Below are 17,632 nucleotides of genomic sequence, written 5' to 3'. Positions count from 1 at the left end.
CAAAACCAGAGATGGCCAGAACTTCTGTACCCCTGATGAAATAGTCCTCATACAAAACCTGATAATCAAATTCCTTAATGCTAGGAATCACAGTGAAAAATAGTATCTGAACTGACTTCTGTCAGATGAGTGAGAACTAAGGTTAATTCAGTGTATCTGAAGCATAGAAAGTGAGGGCAAAAGTGGCACAAGATGGGACTAGAGAAGCAGAGAGGATTCTAGACCACGCAGAGTCTTAAAGGCCAACAGTGTGTTTTCTATTCTCAAAACAATGTTTGTGAGCGATGTTTATGAGCACCGTTCCAACTTGCTTTGAAGGTTTCTTGTGTGAAGAGTGGATTGGAAGGAAACAAGATATATATGGACACTAGTTAGGACCTAATCGCAACAGACAGGCAAGTTCAGTATTAGGAAGTTGAGGAAGAGCTGGCTGACAGATTCCAAAGAAATTCAGGAGATGAACTGAAGCGGGCTTAATGGGGTAGGAGATGGAGGAAAGGAAGGTCTTAGGGAATTCAAGGGTTTACTGCACACATGAGCAAAGTCTCAAAATTAATCATTTGAACGTACAGAGGCGGATCTCCCAAATGACACCGGTTAGGAAGCAACGGTACGCCCTTTAGAATTCCTAGAGACAACACAAATCAACTGTTTCGATGGAAAATTCGGCGGGACTCTTGACTTCCATGGGAATACAGAGAAAAGAGACACTGATCTGGCTTGCAGGTATATTTAGGAAGTTGTTAGCCGGACATCACCTACTAGTATCATGTAAGTAGGCCGTCCGAAGTAGGAAGCTTAGGGGAAAAACCTGGAGGAAAACTTAAAAGCTGAAGCCACACCTCTACACTACACCACCTTTCACAATTTCTTCTCAGATAAGCATCATCCCCATCAGTGAAGAAACTCGTACCTCATAATAGGAAAAACAGGCCTAAAGATTCAATGTGTGTCTTGGGGGGTCCCATCTATGCGATATCTTCCTGGGACCAGAAAAGGCCCCAGGAAGATCAATCTCTGCACCCCTGAAAGCTTACCACCAAGGAAAATGACTAGGTCCATAGATTTCCTCCCTCAAACCAGCTTACCTCACACATAGATCATTAGCAACTCCGCCCTTACTCACATTATCACAGTCACAAGAGTGGTTAGGGAGAAAAGCACTGACCAGGGGAACTAAAACAGAGGCAATCCAGGCCAAGCTGGGCTGGTGGCAGATATCTGCTCCTTACGCTCGGGTGCATAATGCGACTCACCACAGTGCCTTTTTCACAGACCCTTTTGAACGTTTCTCCACAGAATCCAACAGCTCAAGTTAGCTCATGACGCTTCAAGGTCAACAGTCGTCAAGAGAAAAACATGCAATATGTCTTACAATGTTGGATTCCTTACAAACAGGACAAGGAGATAACCATGTAGACAAAACCAGAGCATTTGAAAACATCTGTATTCTACAAACACACCAGTGAATGCTATAAATAAGGTACTATGACATAAAACAAAATGAAAACTAGATGTGAGACTGTTCTCTTCAGTGTACAGACTTCATGGCAGTTGCTGCACACTATCTAGCTACTTAGATCTTTAACTCTCTGTTCTGTTAATACCAAATGAGGCCCAAGTGTGTCAACCTGTTTCCCACAGAAACCAAAAAGTCTACATGCATCTCTTTTCTCCTGTGCCCTTTTCACCTTACCTGCTCCCAATTCTCCACCAACGTCCTCCTCTTTCTCTAATTATTCTCCTCTTCATTTTGCTTGGCCTTGCCCCCAAGCATGCAAGACAGAGAGTCCTAGAGGTCCAAGATTCTAGAGTGGCTGTTTGCAAGGCGGAGGAGATTACAGTAACTGCCACACTGTATATACTTCTGTGCAAAGAAAAAGGGACAGTGTTCAGAATGTCTCTCACATATAACAAGAGCTGGAGATGGCAGGATACCTGTGTGGCCCAAGGAACTAGAGCTAGCAAATTACGGGCCAAACAATTGCAACCAAAGGCTGGAAGAGGAAAGGTCTGCAGCCAGCTCTGTCTCCTAGCTCTCTGGTATTTGCTGCCAACGGGCAGAGTCTATTTCGTGAGGCATCAAGCACTGAAAAGAAGACTCCTGCTGCTGGAAGTTGACAGGAAGTAACGTCCAATGCAAGATCAAGGCTTGTCCTCGAAGCAATGCCCATAATGGAAGAAAAAAAAACAAGAGAAAGCGGAAGAGAAATGTTAAGTCGCAAGTCCAACCTGGCCCCCAGCCTAGCCCAGCCCAAGGAAGGTAGGAGTCAAGGAGAAGAAACTAAAAGAGAAGAGCCTTGGACCACAACATTCTCCACAAGGTACACTCAACAAACTTCACCCTACTCTTGAACCAAGTTACAAAGAGAGCTTCTTAATCCCTACTTTGGCTCCTTAAAAGCTGCTATCAGTTCACTCATTAGACACATATGATTTCAGAACAACTGTAATAGTTCAAACTAGATGGCTCTTTCCTTCCTAAGGATTATTAATTAAATAAGATCTATATAGCTCTAAGTATATGATACATAAAATAGAATACTCTGTAGAATGTAAGTAACTCTTAGTTCAGTGTATTAATGAACGTCTGTAAGAAATGTTGCAATGATTTCCCTAATGGAAGAGCCTGGGGGAGGTAAATCTGTCTTCTAGGATTTCCTCCCCAGAGCTCAGAAACTCAGGTGTTGTTTTAGCTCTCCTACACTCTCTTCACCCAAGCCCGCCTTCCTGTTGGGGATCGGACCTCCCTATTGGCTCTCTCATACCTTTCAACTGCCTGCTTTGTGACATCACTCTCCTACCAAACCTACTACCACTTGGTAGAGTCTTGGGGTTTCCGTGGAGCTGTTTGGACCAGTAACCAGTGACCTCTGTACTGGACACGTGCGCCGTTCAGCTGCAGCCACTCAGACATCCTCTAGTGTTGTCTCCTCATCCCTTGTACCTGCAGTGGATGCTTCCTCTTCTCTGACCATGTCAGGTAAGAAAAGAAACTTTGGAAAGTTTTGCGTTCGATTTCTTTTGCCCCTAAATTGAGTAGGAGATTCAAAATAGCATGGAATAATGAGGGAAAGTATTGAACTACAAGTCTGGAGACCTAATTTCACTTTTGACTTTGACGTTTACTATCTGTGTGACTTTGGACAAATCACTGGCTGTCTCACAAAGCCTGTTGCTTTCCTTAACTGTTACGTTAGGATACCACATTGGGTTGATCACTCTGATCCCCTTCTTTTCCAGTATTGAGCCTTAAAGGGTACCCATGTAGAAAACAAAATCAGACACTTCTCAAGAGTGTTTCAACAGAAACGTAGAAAAGCCAGGGGACATAGAAAACTAGCAATATATACCAAGATGTTTCATCTCTAATGGTCTCCCTCCACTAGGATTTCGACTAGTTGAAAAGAGAGAATAGGGAGAGAGGATGGAGAGTACTGGGCTCTACAGGGAGGCACAGAGTCGAGCGTAAGGAAGTTTAGGATGGTTTTCATTAGCACAGGCCAACAGGCACCAAGAGATGGGAGAAAATGTAAGAATGAAGAGGGAAAGCATAGAGGAGCTCTCAAGAAAAACGGAGTTTGCAATGGAATGCTGATGGGAACCAAAGATTTTCAATTAAAGCAGAAACAGCACAGAGGGAAACCTGCTCAGAGCAGGGCAAAACCAAGTTGATGGTAGCAAACCCTTACATTAACAGACTAAGAAGGAAAGTAAGGCCAGAACAGGGGATCACCAGGAAAGGCAGCTTATCAGAAAAGTCATACTCCGTTTTCTTTCTTTTATTGCCTCTCTGAATACAGTTGGCCACTTGACAGTTTTGAATATAAACGTTTTAGAAATACGTTTTAGAAATGATGCCTCCTATAAACAAGCAACCACAGTGGTTATCTAGGGGGCTGCTTTTCAGTGTTTTATTCTTTCTAATTTTTAAACTAGGTAGACATTTCGCCAATTCAACATTTTAAGTGATATCTTCTAAATTGAATCAGAAGGACTATTTTCCTTTGTGTGATATGTAGGTTCTAGGGCAAGGCTGCTTTTCATTTTTACAGTTATTTCCTTCCTAACACAGAGAGCACATTGATCAACAGCCATCGTTCGCTTGTAGATCTTAGCTACCGAAGAAGAAGAAGAAGAAGAAAAAGTCAAGCCCCACATCTCTAATTCCCCCCCACTTAGGGAATTCCCTGGCGGTCCAGTGCTTAGGACTCGGTGCTTTCACGGCCAGGGCCACGCGGCGCGGCCAAAGAAACAAAACAAACAAACATCCACGTTTATCGAAAACCATATTGTGGAGTCCTGTGGATTTTCTTACATTTGAAAATCTTTTTTAATGGGATTCTAGGCATGATGGTTTTTTGAGGTTTTGGGATGCCATCTTCTTGGATGCTGAAGATGATTCTAATCTAAGTTCTAGGATAAATCCAAAAACCTTCCTGATACATTTTAAGCTTCCTTTCTGCTTATTATATAAGCTATATTCATTGAAATATATATTTCTCCTAGGCTTAATACCTCTTACTTGCTGGGTAAAAATATGAAGGAGCACAATAATGAAACTCTTTTACACTTATTATTTTGCCGTCTGCTTCGTACCGGTTTTCATTGAAATACTTGTCTATGTGTGTTGTGGCTACCTATACATGCACATTTATTGCATTCTGTTGCTTGTTATGCATTTTTTACTGACATACCTTCTCTGTCTGTATGCATTGGCTAGGAATTCATTCACCTCTATCACCTCCATCGTGTTTTCTGGTTAATAGTATTCACTAAAATAGAGTGGGCAAAATTCACTTTCATAATGTTGCATGGATGGTACAGAATGCCATTTGTTAGTAAATTCATTAGGCTTCGATACTTGCCACATACCCCAGTTTTCATTAATATCTATGGATTTCTTTTTCGTTAACGTAATATGCTTGTCATGATTTTTCTTTGTCTTTCTAGAACTTATTGTATCTTCCTCCATATAAACCATACGCAATAGATCAGCTTATTCATCTATTAATTATTACTGCTATTATTATTGGTGGTGGTGTTATAACCACTTTATAGATGAGTAATCTGAAGGAATCAGATAACTTTTCCCTTTCCAAAAGCACTTAAGAAATCCACTTTCGGGTAATCATTTTGAGGTAGGATGAGAAACCAGGCTTGAAGAGGGCAAAAATGACTCTTTCAATTCACCAGTTGGACTGAGCTGTACGTCACCTCTAGGTAATAGCGTGGGAACTGCACAAGCAAAGGGAGACACTGAAGACGACAATGGTAATAGCCGTACTGTTTTCTAATGGACAAAAAAAATGCCTATATTATAAGTTCTGTTTCTCCTGCTTTCTGGCAGTATCATGCTCAGAGTGGAGTCCTGGCAAGGAAGTCAGGATACTTAGGTTCTGAAACCTGGTAATGATACTAACATAATGAGAGAACTTGAACAAGTCAACCCGACCTCTCTGAGCCTCAGTTTCCTTACTCACGAAATGAGACTGAGAACATCGAAGTTCTCTAAGGGCCTCCTAGTTCTAAAATGCTTCCAGTCTAGGAAATAGCATAGAAGTCAATACGAGTGCAGGCTGAAGGGAAAGACAGGGCAGGGAGAAGGTTGCTTCCAGCCTAGAGAACAATCTCTGAACCACACCACTTGGCTCTTCTGCCCGTCTGTGCCCAAGATTGGGAGCACAGGCAGTTAATAGAGAAGAGTGGAAAACTGCTCAGTCCTTACAGCCATCATTAACTGTCTGATTTTGGGTTTCTCAGGAAGTAGTGATAGTAGAGGTGTCCTGATAGCAAGAACCTTCAGATGATGCCGTTCCTCAAACGTAGTGAGAATTTCTCAACCTCCCTGAGTTTGTCATGACCCTCTTGTTCTTACAGAAAATTTCCAACATCCATCTCTACGTGGAACTCTAAATTCTCTGCAGCATTCTCCTCCTGTGGTGAGCAATGCAACTTCCCTAACACGAAGTGTCTGCAACTTCTCCAGAGTCTCTGCCCCTGCCGTCAGTTCGGCATCGGCTACTGGTACCCCTTTCCAGACACTCATGGGTAGTGCCTACCTTTACCAACATTCTAGCACGACTATGTTATCTGGAGTTACGGACCACAGCCAGATCTCCACTTCAGCTGCTTCCTATCCAGGTGTTCTTGAGTGGGACATCACAGCAAGCACTGAAAAGAATTCTTCTTCACTCGGAGACTTTACTCTGGCACTCACTGACCGCCACACAGCTGCCTCCTCCATGTTTCTGGCAGCCCAGTATGATAAAACTTCAGACGCCAAGAACATGGTCCCTCTACATCCATCGCTTTCTGCCAGCCTTGCTCAGGGAACACCATCTCAGATTCCAAATCAGGGGCAGAGCCGCCTGTCACTTCCCTGCCAGGAAGGAAGCCAGGTATATTACTATAACCAAGGCACACTGGGGTCTTTACTGTATGGAGAACTTGGCTCCTGCCCGCAATCCTACGGCTCGGCGTCATACACAGGAAGTCGGGCCTCTGGGCAACCAGAAATGGGAATGGGACTGAAGGAGATTCAGCCCACAAATATCCGACCACCAGCTTCCACCTCTGCAGTCTGCCACCCTGTGCCTGCTCAACGCATCACAGAAACAAGTTTTCAAGGTGAGTATAACAAACGCCAGAGAAAGTTGAAGAATGAGGTCGGCATTCAAAAATGGGGTCAAATCGACAGCTGGGAAGGGGTGTAGAGGCAGGTAGAATTTAGATCCTGAGCCTTTAATAACCACTACCTTCGCTCAGTGCCCTCTGTTTTTAGACTCTACATGAGAACACCTAGGGCTTCCCTGGTGGCGCCGTGGTTAAGAATCCGCCTGCCAATGCAATGCGGGGGACACGGGTTCGAGCCCTGGTCTGCGGAGATCCCACATGCCGTGCAGCAACTAAGCGCATGTGCCACAACGACGGAGCCTGCATTCTAGAGCCCGTGAGCCTCAGCTACCGAAGCCCACGTGCCTACAGCCCATGCTCCGCAACAAGAGAAGCCACCGCGATGAGAAGCCCGCACACCGCAACCAAGAGTAGCCCCCGCTAGCCGCCAACTAGAGAAAGCCCGTGCACAGCAATGAGAGACCCAGTGCAGCCAAAAAAATAAATACGCAGAATAAATAAGTTCAAACAGTAAATAAATACATAAACATAAATTACAAAAAGAAGAACACCTAATGCAGGTGGGAAGGTGGGAGGGCCACTGTAGAGGTCATCTATGCTACATGTACAAGAACCCCGAGAGCACACCAATCGGTACCACACTTTTCACTGCTGTAGCCGATCGTTCCCCCTGTACTGCCACACTGTAGCACTCCCTTCCCTCATCTACTGCTATAGTCTCTTTGGAAGGTGTTTCAGAACTCTTGTTATGAGAGTGCCAGTTGAACTGTCCTCACTTCCTTCATTTATACCAGGATTGAAGACCTTGTGGTCCGAGATCCTGTCCAGAGAGCAAGCAGGCTAAGACTCTGTCTTTGCTGATGTATTTCATCAGAAAGGGCTCTACCCCCTCTCCTAGTTCATGGTGTGACGTGTTCTTGGCCTCTCGGGAGAGTGGGGAGAATGGAAAGGACCCTATATGAGAATATGCTAGGCTCTGTAAAACATTTCAGGTTTTTAAAAATAAGACTCATTTTGTATTGGACTTATAACAGTCCTATGAAATACAAAGCGAGCCGAGAATCAGCGACAGGAAAGGCTCACCAGTAAGAATTACAACAGTCACCGCTTACCTCGTAGCATAGGGCACTGTCCATGATCCTTAAGAAGAGTTAGTAGAAATGCCTTGCCCATCTTGCCCCTGAACCCCTTGAAAGGTACACGACTGCTGTGTTGGTGTTTAGGGGGAGCATCTCACTTACCAGGGACTGACTTCTCCCTTGATCCCTTTGTAGGGATGGAGACCTCCCCCCTGGTGATGAAAAATTCCCTGGGATTGCAACCTCCAAGCCAGACGTTTTGTGTGACACAAAGTCAAGAACTCCCCAAGTCCTGCAGTAGCAGAAACAGCCACATACTTGAGAGTAACCCACCATCTGAACTTGGGGACATTTCAGTGACAGCTCCAGTCCAGAGTGCCAGGCGTCTCCTGGCCCTGCCTCCAGCTCCAAGCCAGGGACAAATAGAGAGTAAGCACGTGGATGATATCAAAACCAAGCTTTCAAAGCCTCTGGATGCCTACCAGATCCCAACAGAGAACCAAGATCCTCCACTACTCCCTTTAGGAATCCCTGATATTCACCAGCCGCTGGCCTGCACCGATCCCCTCAGCCAAGAGGAGCAGCCTGGTTCTGAAAATGCTGATCTGGGAGAGAACAGCCGGAGTCGTCAGGACCTAGGGACACTTGAAAATGGGACTGAACCTAGCAGTGGTCTTGCAGACATTACTACACTGGCGGAGGATATTCACCTTCCCCAGCTCTTTAATCCTTTGAAAGATCTTGATCAATCCCAAGGTCCCAACGTGATCAAAGCTAAAGACACCAGAGCCATTAAGGTGAATCAGGTGCAGGAAAAGCCAAGTGTCATAAAGGTTCCCTCTGATCAACCCAGGAAGAACAAACAGAAAGCCTCTGAGCCTATCAGTGGCGCTCCCAAGGCCAAAATCCAGCCAAAGAATCCAGAGTGCCTGTTAGGGGGAGAAGTGGTTACCTGCCACGCTGCAGTCAGTGACAGGGCTCCTGTGAACACGGCCAAGCACTCTCAAGGCAAACCTCAGAAAGCTGCATCCAGAAAGATCAGCAAAACTAAGAGCCACGGGCAGGAAAAGACCAAAAGGACCAGAGGGAGAAACAAGGCTGAAGAGAACAAGCAGTCAGGGAACAAAGTCAAGGCAGAAGAGAAGCCAGCAATCCCCCACACGAAGCGAAAGGAACACCAAACTGAGCTTCTCCAACAGAGCTTTCAAAAGCCTCGAACCTCCCTTGGCGTGCGCATGCTGGAGTCTGTGAAGGTTCTTCATGCGCTGGGGAAGAAGAATGAGACGAAAACTGGGCTCTCTTCCTGTCGGCTCTTGGGAAAGTCAAGCAACCCCAAAGACCCCCAGCCACCCCCAGCTATCCAGCCATGGCGGCATACCCCACGTGAGGGGAAGGGTCCTGAGAAAACGCAAGTCCAAGCCCAGAAACCAGACAGCAGTGCTGAAACAGAGTGTCCATCTCCAGCCCAGTATGAGCGGCCTCCTCCTGGGAAGGTCAAGTTGATACCTCTGCCTTTTTCTGCCTGGGACAAGCCTCAAGCTCGACCCGCTCCTCGGAGGCCACAGTCTCTGGCCTCACATCGGCCTGCTGGGGCTTACCGTGCCCAGCCTGGTTCTACTGACTCAGCTCAACCTGCTGCAGTCAATTCATCCCAGCCAGCTCCTGCCTCTTTGCCAGGCCCCGCCAAACCAGCTCAGCCAACTGTGACCAACCCAACCCAACCGGCTTGGACCAACCACACCCAGCCTCGTGTCCCTCAGTCTGCTGCTCCTAGGCCTGCACCCTCCAAAACTTCATCTGGCCCTCCTCTCCAGCGGGAGCCTGTTCCCCCTGCTGTGAATAAGCGCCAGGCCCCACCCAAGCTCCAAACCCAATTTCTACTCCAAGACTTCAGCAAGCAACGAGTTCCATGGAGGGAACCCAACGTGCCTGAGCCAGTCATGTCAAAGCCCATCGAACAAGAGCAGAGGCCAGAGCGAGAGGCCATGAAGAGGCGGGCTCAACAACAACGGGAGAATGCTGCCAGATACACCTCTTCGGGCAAGCTGCAATTTTTCACCGAGAGGGAAAACGAAATGGAAATTGCCGACTACTACGGATACGTCAAGTGAGAGCTGCTAGGATTCTTGGTGCCACCTTGGCTACCAGCTGTTCTTCCATACACAGGTAAGACAGGTATAGAACTGAATAAGTAAATGGAATACAATTAATAGACGAGTAACAAACCTTTCGAATTTTCAGATGCTGCTAACTGGGGCGTGAGAAAGGAAGGACTGAAAGTTGGATGGGAGAATGAAGGAAAGGGGTAAAAACTGAGCAAAGAGGAAGGAACTTGGCCCAGGGCTAGGAAGGCCAAAAGAGACGTATGGATTTAGGAAAGGAAGCAGGAGTGAGGATGAAATGGCAGAAGTAAAAAGCAGGGTCAGAGGTCTGGGTTGAAAGAACACAATTGGAGTAGAGTTGAAGGTGACAGAAGAGGAGTCTAGGTTTACTAGGAGAAATAGAAAAAGTCTCTCGGGGACGCTGGCCTTAAGTCTCACAACCACCAGATAGGTATTTCAGAAAACAAGAGGTTCAGGACACATCTCTGAAAGGTCTGAGTCGCCTTATTCAGGTGTGACTGTAGTGGGGGAATAGGGAAATCTACCAGAGAAGTGGCTAGGGCTCAGAGTTATCCTAGGGGCAGCTGACGACAGGGGCAGAGCCAAGGGAACTGCTGGATCAGGAGGCCCACGAACAAATCAGGGGCATAGCCGCCTGTCACTTCCCTGCCAGGAAGGAAGCCAGGTATATTACTATAACCAAGGCACACTGGGGTCTTTACTGTATGGAGAACTTGGCTCCTGCCCGCAATCCTACGGCTCTGCGTCACACACAGGAAGTAGGGCCTCTGGGCAACCAGAAATGGGAATGGGACTGAAGGAGATTCAGCCCACAAATATCCGACCACCAGCTTCCACCTCTGCAATCTGCCACCCTGTGTCTGCTCAACGCATCACAGAAACAAGTTTTCAAGGTGAGTATACAGACGGCAGAGAAAAGTTGAACAATGAGGTCAGCATTGAAAAATGGGGTCAAATCGACAGCTGGGAAGGGGTGTAGAGACAGGTAGAATTTAGATCCTGAGCCTTTAATAACCACTACCTTCTCTCAGTGCTCTCTGTTTTTAGACTCTATATGAGAACACCTAGGGCTTCCCTGGTGGCGCCTGCCAATGCAGGGGACACGGGTTCGAGCCCTGGTCTGCGAAGATCCCACATGCCGTGCAGCAACTAAGCGCATGTGCCACAACGACGGAGCCTGCATTCTAGAGCCCGTGAGCCTCAACTACCGAAGCCCACATGCCTACAGCCCATGCTCCGCAACAAGAGAAGCCACCGCGATGAGATGCCCGCACACCGCAAGCAAGAGTAGCCCCCGCTAGCCGCCAACTAGAGAAAGCCCGTGCACAGCAATGAGAGACCCAGTGCAGCCAAAAAAATAAATACGTAGAATAAATAAGTTCAAACAGTAAATAAATACATAAACATAAATTACAAAAAAAAAAGAACACCTAATGCAGGTGGGAAGGTGGGAGGGCCACTGTAGAGGTCATCTATGCTACATGTACAAGAACCCCGAGAGCACACCAATCGGTACCACACTTTTCACTGCTGTAGCCGATCATTCCCCCGGTACTGCCACACTGTAGCACTCCCTTCCCTCATCTACTGCTATAGTCTCTTTGGAAGGTGTTTCAGAACTCTTGTTATGAGAGTGCCAGTTGAACTGTCCTCATTTCCTTCATTTACACCAGGAGTGAAGACCTTGTGGTCCGAGATCCTGTCCAGAGAGCAAGCAGGCTAAGACTCTGTCTTTGTTGATGTATTTCATCAGAAAGGGCTCTACCCCCTCTCCTAGTTCATGGTGTGAAGTGTTCTTGGCCTCTCGGGAAAGTGGGGAGAATGGAAAGGACCCTATATGAGAATGCTAGGCTCTGTAAAACATTTCAGGTTTTTAAAAATAAGACTCATTTTGTATTGGACTGACAACAGTCCTATGAAATACAAAGAAAGCCGAGAATCAGTGACAGGAAAGGATCACCAGTAAGAACTACAACAGTCACCGCTTACCTCGTAGCACAGGGCGCTGTCCGTGATCCTTAAGAAGAGTTAGTAGAAATGCCTTGCCCATCTTGCCCCTGAACCCCTTGAAAGGTACACGACTGCTGTGTTGGTGTTTAGGGGGAGCATCTCACTTACCAGGGACTGACTTCTCCCTTGATCCCTCTGTAGTGATGGAGACTTCCCCGCTGATGAAAAATTCCCTGGGATTGCAACCTCCAAGCCAGACAGCTTTCCTATGGAATGACAGAGAACTTGTCAAGGTGAAACACCAGTCTGCGGGAGAAAGGGAAGAAGAGAATGATGGAAATCGTTTCTGGGAAACTATTTTTACATTATGTGTTGTTTGTTCCCGGTAAATAAACTGAAATCTTCTTAACAGTAAAACAAAATCGAAACCACTAAAGCCAATAATACAGGAGTATAACGTTCGAAAAAAATTTCTTTGGCTGCGCAGCATGTGGGATCTTAGCTCCCCAACCAGGGATTGAACCCACGCCTGCTGCATTGCAAGCGCAGAGTCTTCACCACGGGACCACCGGGGAAGTCCCAGGACTATCACTTTTAAAGGAGAAGGTACAAACCCCTCGGTTCTATGAACTGGAGATTTTTAGTAAGAAGTCAATATATTTGTTGTTAGGCACATTTTATGTTAGGCTGTCTCCCTGCACAGGATGCAGGCGCCTTGAGAATGGAAGTCATATCCCTCTATAGTACGTCCCTCTTCTTTCTGCTTTGCAGTTTGCTGCTCCACTTGTTCAACCCCACCTAGTAATAACCTATACTTCCCTTGTTCCTGTTTTCCCATCTGGAAAACAGACAAAAGGCCACCAAACAACGCAAAGGTCTCAACAAATAAGGGATATCCAAAACCAGAGATGGCCAGAACTTCTGTACCCCTGATGAAATAGTCCTCATACAAAACCTGATAATCAAATTCCTTAATGCTAGGAATCACAGTGAAAAATAGTATCTGAACTGACTTCTGTCAGATGAGTGAGAACTAAGGTTAATTCAGTGTATCTGAAGCATAGAAAGTGAGGGCAAAAGTGGCACAAGATGGGACTAGAGAAGCAGAGAGGATTCTAGACCACGCAGAGTCTTAAAGGCCAACAGTGTGTTTTCTATTCTCAAAACAATGTTTGTGAGCGATGTTTATGAGCACCGTTCCAACTTGCTTTGAAGGTTTCTTGTGTGAAGAGTGGATTGGAAGGAAACAAGATATATATGGACACTAGTTAGGACCTAATCGCAACAGACAGGCAAGTTCAGTATTAGGAAGTTGAGGAAGAGCTGGCTGACAGATTCCAAAGAAATTCAGGAGATGAACTGAAGCGGGCTTAATGGGGTAGGAGATGGAGGAAAGGAAGGTCTTAGGGAATTCAAGGGTTTACTGCACACATGAGCAAAGTCTCAAAATTAATCATTTGAACGTACAGAGGCGGATCTCCCAAATGACACCGGTTAGGAAGCAACGGTACGCCCTTTAGAATTCCTAGAGACAACACAAATCAACTGTTTCGATGGAAAATTCGGCGGGACTCTTGACTTCCATGGGAATACAGAGAAAAGAGACACTGATCTGGCTTGCAGGTATATTTAGGAAGTTGTTAGCCGGACATCACCTACTAGTATCATGTAAGTAGGCCGTCCGAAGTAGGAAGCTTAGGGGAAAAACCTGGAGGAAAACTTAAAAGCTGAAGCCACACCTCTACACTACACCACCTTTCACAATTTCTTCTCAGATAAGCATCATCCCCATCAGTGAAGAAACTCGTACCTCATAATAGGAAAAACAGGCCTAAAGATTCAATGTGTGTCTTGGGGGGTCCCATCTATGCGATATCTTCCTGGGACCAGAAAAGGCCCCAGGAAGATCAATCTCTGCACCCCTGAAAGCTTACCACCAAGGAAAATGACTAGGTCCATAGATTTCCTCCCTCAAACCAGCTTACCTCACACATAGATCATTAGCAACTCCGCCCTTACTCACATTATCACAGTCACAAGAGTGGTTAGGGAGAAAAGCACTGACCAGGGGAACTAAAACAGAGGCAATCCAGGCCAAGCTGGGCTGGTGGCAGATATCTGCTCCTTACGCTCGGGTGCATAATGCGACTCACCACAGTGCCTTTTTCACAGACCCTTTTGAACGTTTCTCCACAGAATCCAACAGCTCAAGTTAGCTCATGACGCTTCAAGGTCAACAGTCGTCAAGAGAAAAACATGCAATATGTCTTACAATGTTGGATTCCTTACAAACAGGACAAGGAGATAACCATGTAGACAAAACCAGAGCATTTGAAAACATCTGTATTCTACAAACACACCAGTGAATGCTATAAATAAGGTACTATGACATAAAACAAAATGAAAACTAGATGTGAGACTGTTCTCTTCAGTGTACAGACTTCATGGCAGTTGCTGCACACTATCTAGCTACTTAGATCTTTAACTCTCTGTTCTGTTAATACCAAATGAGGCCCAAGTGTGTCAACCTGTTTCCCACAGAAACCAAAAAGTCTACATGCATCTCTTTTCTCCTGTGCCCTTTTCACCTTACCTGCTCCCAATTCTCCACCAACGTCCTCCTCTTTCTCTAATTATTCTCCTCTTCATTTTGCTTGGCCTTGCCCCCAAGCATGCAAGACAGAGAGTCCTAGAGGTCCAAGATTCTAGAGTGGCTGTTTGCAAGGCGGAGGAGATTACAGTAACTGCCACACTGTATATACTTCTGTGCAAAGAAAAAGGGACAGTGTTCAGAATGTCTCTCACATATAACAAGAGCTGGAGATGGCAGGATACCTGTGTGGCCCAAGGAACTAGAGCTAGCAAATTACGGGCCAAACAATTGCAACCAAAGGCTGGAAGAGGAAAGGTCTGCAGCCAGCTCTGTCTCCTAGCTCTCTGGTATTTGCTGCCAACGGGCAGAGTCTATTTCGTGAGGCATCAAGCACTGAAAAGAAGACTCCTGCTGCTGGAAGTTGACAGGAAGTAACGTCCAATGCAAGATCAAGGCTTGTCCTCGAAGCAATGCCCATAATGGAAGAAAAAAAAACAAGAGAAAGCGGAAGAGAAATGTTAAGTCGCAAGTCCAACCTGGCCCCCAGCCTAGCCCAGCCCAAGGAAGGTAGGAGTCAAGGAGAAGAAACTAAAAGAGAAGAGCCTTGGACCACAACATTCTCCACAAGGTACACTCAACAAACTTCACCCTACTCTTGAACCAAGTTACAAAGAGAGCTTCTTAATCCCTACTTTGGCTCCTTAAAAGCTGCTATCAGTTCACTCATTAGACACATATGATTTCAGAACAACTGTAATAGTTCAAACTAGATGGCTCTTTCCTTCCTAAGGATTATTAATTAAATAAGATCTATATAGCTCTAAGTATATGATACATAAAATAGAATACTCTGTAGAATGTAAGTAACTCTTAGTTCAGTGTATTAATGAACGTCTGTAAGAAATGTTGCAATGATTTCCCTAATGGAAGAGCCTGGGGGAGGTAAATCTGTCTTCTAGGATTTCCTCCCCAGAGCTCAGAAACTCAGGTGTTGTTTTAGCTCTCCTACACTCTCTTCACCCAAGCCCGCCTTCCTGTTGGGGATCGGACCTCCCTATTGGCTCTCTCATACCTTTCAACTGCCTGCTTTGTGACATCACTCTCCTACCAAACCTACTACCACTTGGTAGAGTCTTGGGGTTTCCGTGGAGCTGTTTGGACCAGTAACCAGTGACCTCTGTACTGGACACGTGCGCCGTTCAGCTGCAGCCACTCAGACATCCTCTAGTGTTGTCTCCTCATCCCTTGTACCTGCAGTGGATGCTTCCTCTTCTCTGACCATGTCAGGTAAGAAAAGAAACTTTGGAAAGTTTTGCGTTCGATTTCTTTTGCCCCTAAATTGAGTAGGAGATTCAAAATAGCATGGAATAATGAGGGAAAGTATTGAACTACAAGTCTGGAGACCTAATTTCACTTTTGACTTTGACGTTTACTATCTGTGTGACTTTGGACAAATCACTGGCTGTCTCACAAAGCCTGTTGCTTTCCTTAACTGTTACGTTAGGATACCACATTGGGTTGATCACTCTGATCCCCTTCTTTTCCAGTATTGAGCCTTAAAGGGTACCCATGTAGAAAACGAAATCAGACACTTCTCAAGAGTGTTTCAACAGAAACGTAGAAAAGCCAGGGGACATAGAAAACTAGCAATATATACCAAGATGTTTCATCTCTAATGGTCTCCCTCCACTAGGATTTCGACTAGTTGAAAAGAGAGAATAGGGAGAGAGGATGGAGAGTACTGGGCTCTACAGGGAGGCACAGAGTCGAGCGTAAGGAAGTTTAGGATGGTTTTCATTAGCACAGGCCAACAGGCACCAAGAGATGGGAGAAAATGTAAGAATGAAGAGGGAAAGCATAGAGGAGCTCTCAAGAAAAACGGAGTTTGCAATGGAATGCTGATGGGAACCAAAGATTTTCAATTAAAGCAGAAACAGCACAGAGGGAAACCTGCTCAGAGCAGGGCAAAACCAAGTTGATGGTAGCAAACCCTTACATTAACAGACTAAGAAGGAAAGTAAGGCCAGAACAGGGGATCGCCAGGAAAGGCAGCTTATCAGAAAAGTCATACTCCGTTTTCTTTCTTTTATTGCCTCTCTGAATACAGTTGGCCACTTGACAGTTTTGAATATAAACGTTTTAGAAATACGTTTTAGAAATGATGCCTCCTATAAACAAGCAACCACAGTGGTTATCTAGGGGGCTGCTTTTCAGTGTTTTATTCTTTCTAATTTTTAAACTAGGTAGACATTTCGCCAATTCAACATTTTAAGTGATATCTTCTAAATTGAATCAGAAGGACTATTTTCCTTTGTGTGATATGTAGGTTCTAGGGCAAGGCTGCTTTTCATTTTTACAGTTATTTCCTTCCTAACACAGAGAGCACATTGATCAACAGCCATCGTTCGCTTGTAGATCTTAGCTACCGAAGAAGAAGAAGAAGAAGAAAAAGTCAAGCCCCACATCTCTAATTCCCCCCCACTTAGGGAATTCCCTGGCGGTCCAGTGCTTAGGACTCGGTGCTTTCACGGCCAGGGCCACGCGGCGCGGCCAAAGAAACAAAACAAACAAACATCCACGTTTATCGAAAACCATATTGTGGAGTCCTGTGGATTTTCTTACATTTGAAAATCTTTTTTAATGGGATTCTAGGCATGATGGTTTTTTGAGGTTTTGGGATGCCATCTTCTTGGATGCTGAAGATGATTCTAATCTAAGTTCTAGGATAAATCCAAAAACCTTCCTGATACATTTTAAGCTTCCTTTCTGCTTATTATATAAGCTATATTCATTGAAATATATATTTCTCCTAGGCTTAATACCTCTTACTTGCTGGGTAAAAATATGAAGGAGCACAATAATGAAACTCTTTTACACTTATTATTTTGCCGTCTGCTTCGTACCGGTTTTCATTGAAATACTTGTCTATGTGTGTTGTGGCTACCTATACATGCACATTTATTGCATTCTGTTGCTTGTTATGCATTTTTTACTGACATACCTTCTCTGTCTGTATGCATTGGCTAGGAATTCATTCACCTCTATCACCTCCATCGTGTTTTCTGGTTAATAGTATTCACTAAAATAGAGTGGGCAAAATTCACTTTCATAATGTTGCATGGATGGTACAGAATGCCATTTGTTAGTAAATTCATTAGGCTTCGATACTTGCCACATACCCCAGTTTTCATTAATATCTATGGATTTCTTTTTCGTTAACGTAATATGCTTGTCATGATTTTTCTTTGTCT

This window comes from Balaenoptera ricei, chromosome 13, assembly GCF_028023285.1.
Source record: "Balaenoptera ricei isolate mBalRic1 chromosome 13, mBalRic1.hap2, whole genome shotgun sequence".
In the NCBI taxonomy this organism is placed as follows: Eukaryota; Metazoa; Chordata; class Mammalia; order Artiodactyla; family Balaenopteridae; genus Balaenoptera; species Balaenoptera ricei.
This window is presented reverse-complemented; position numbering follows the sequence as displayed.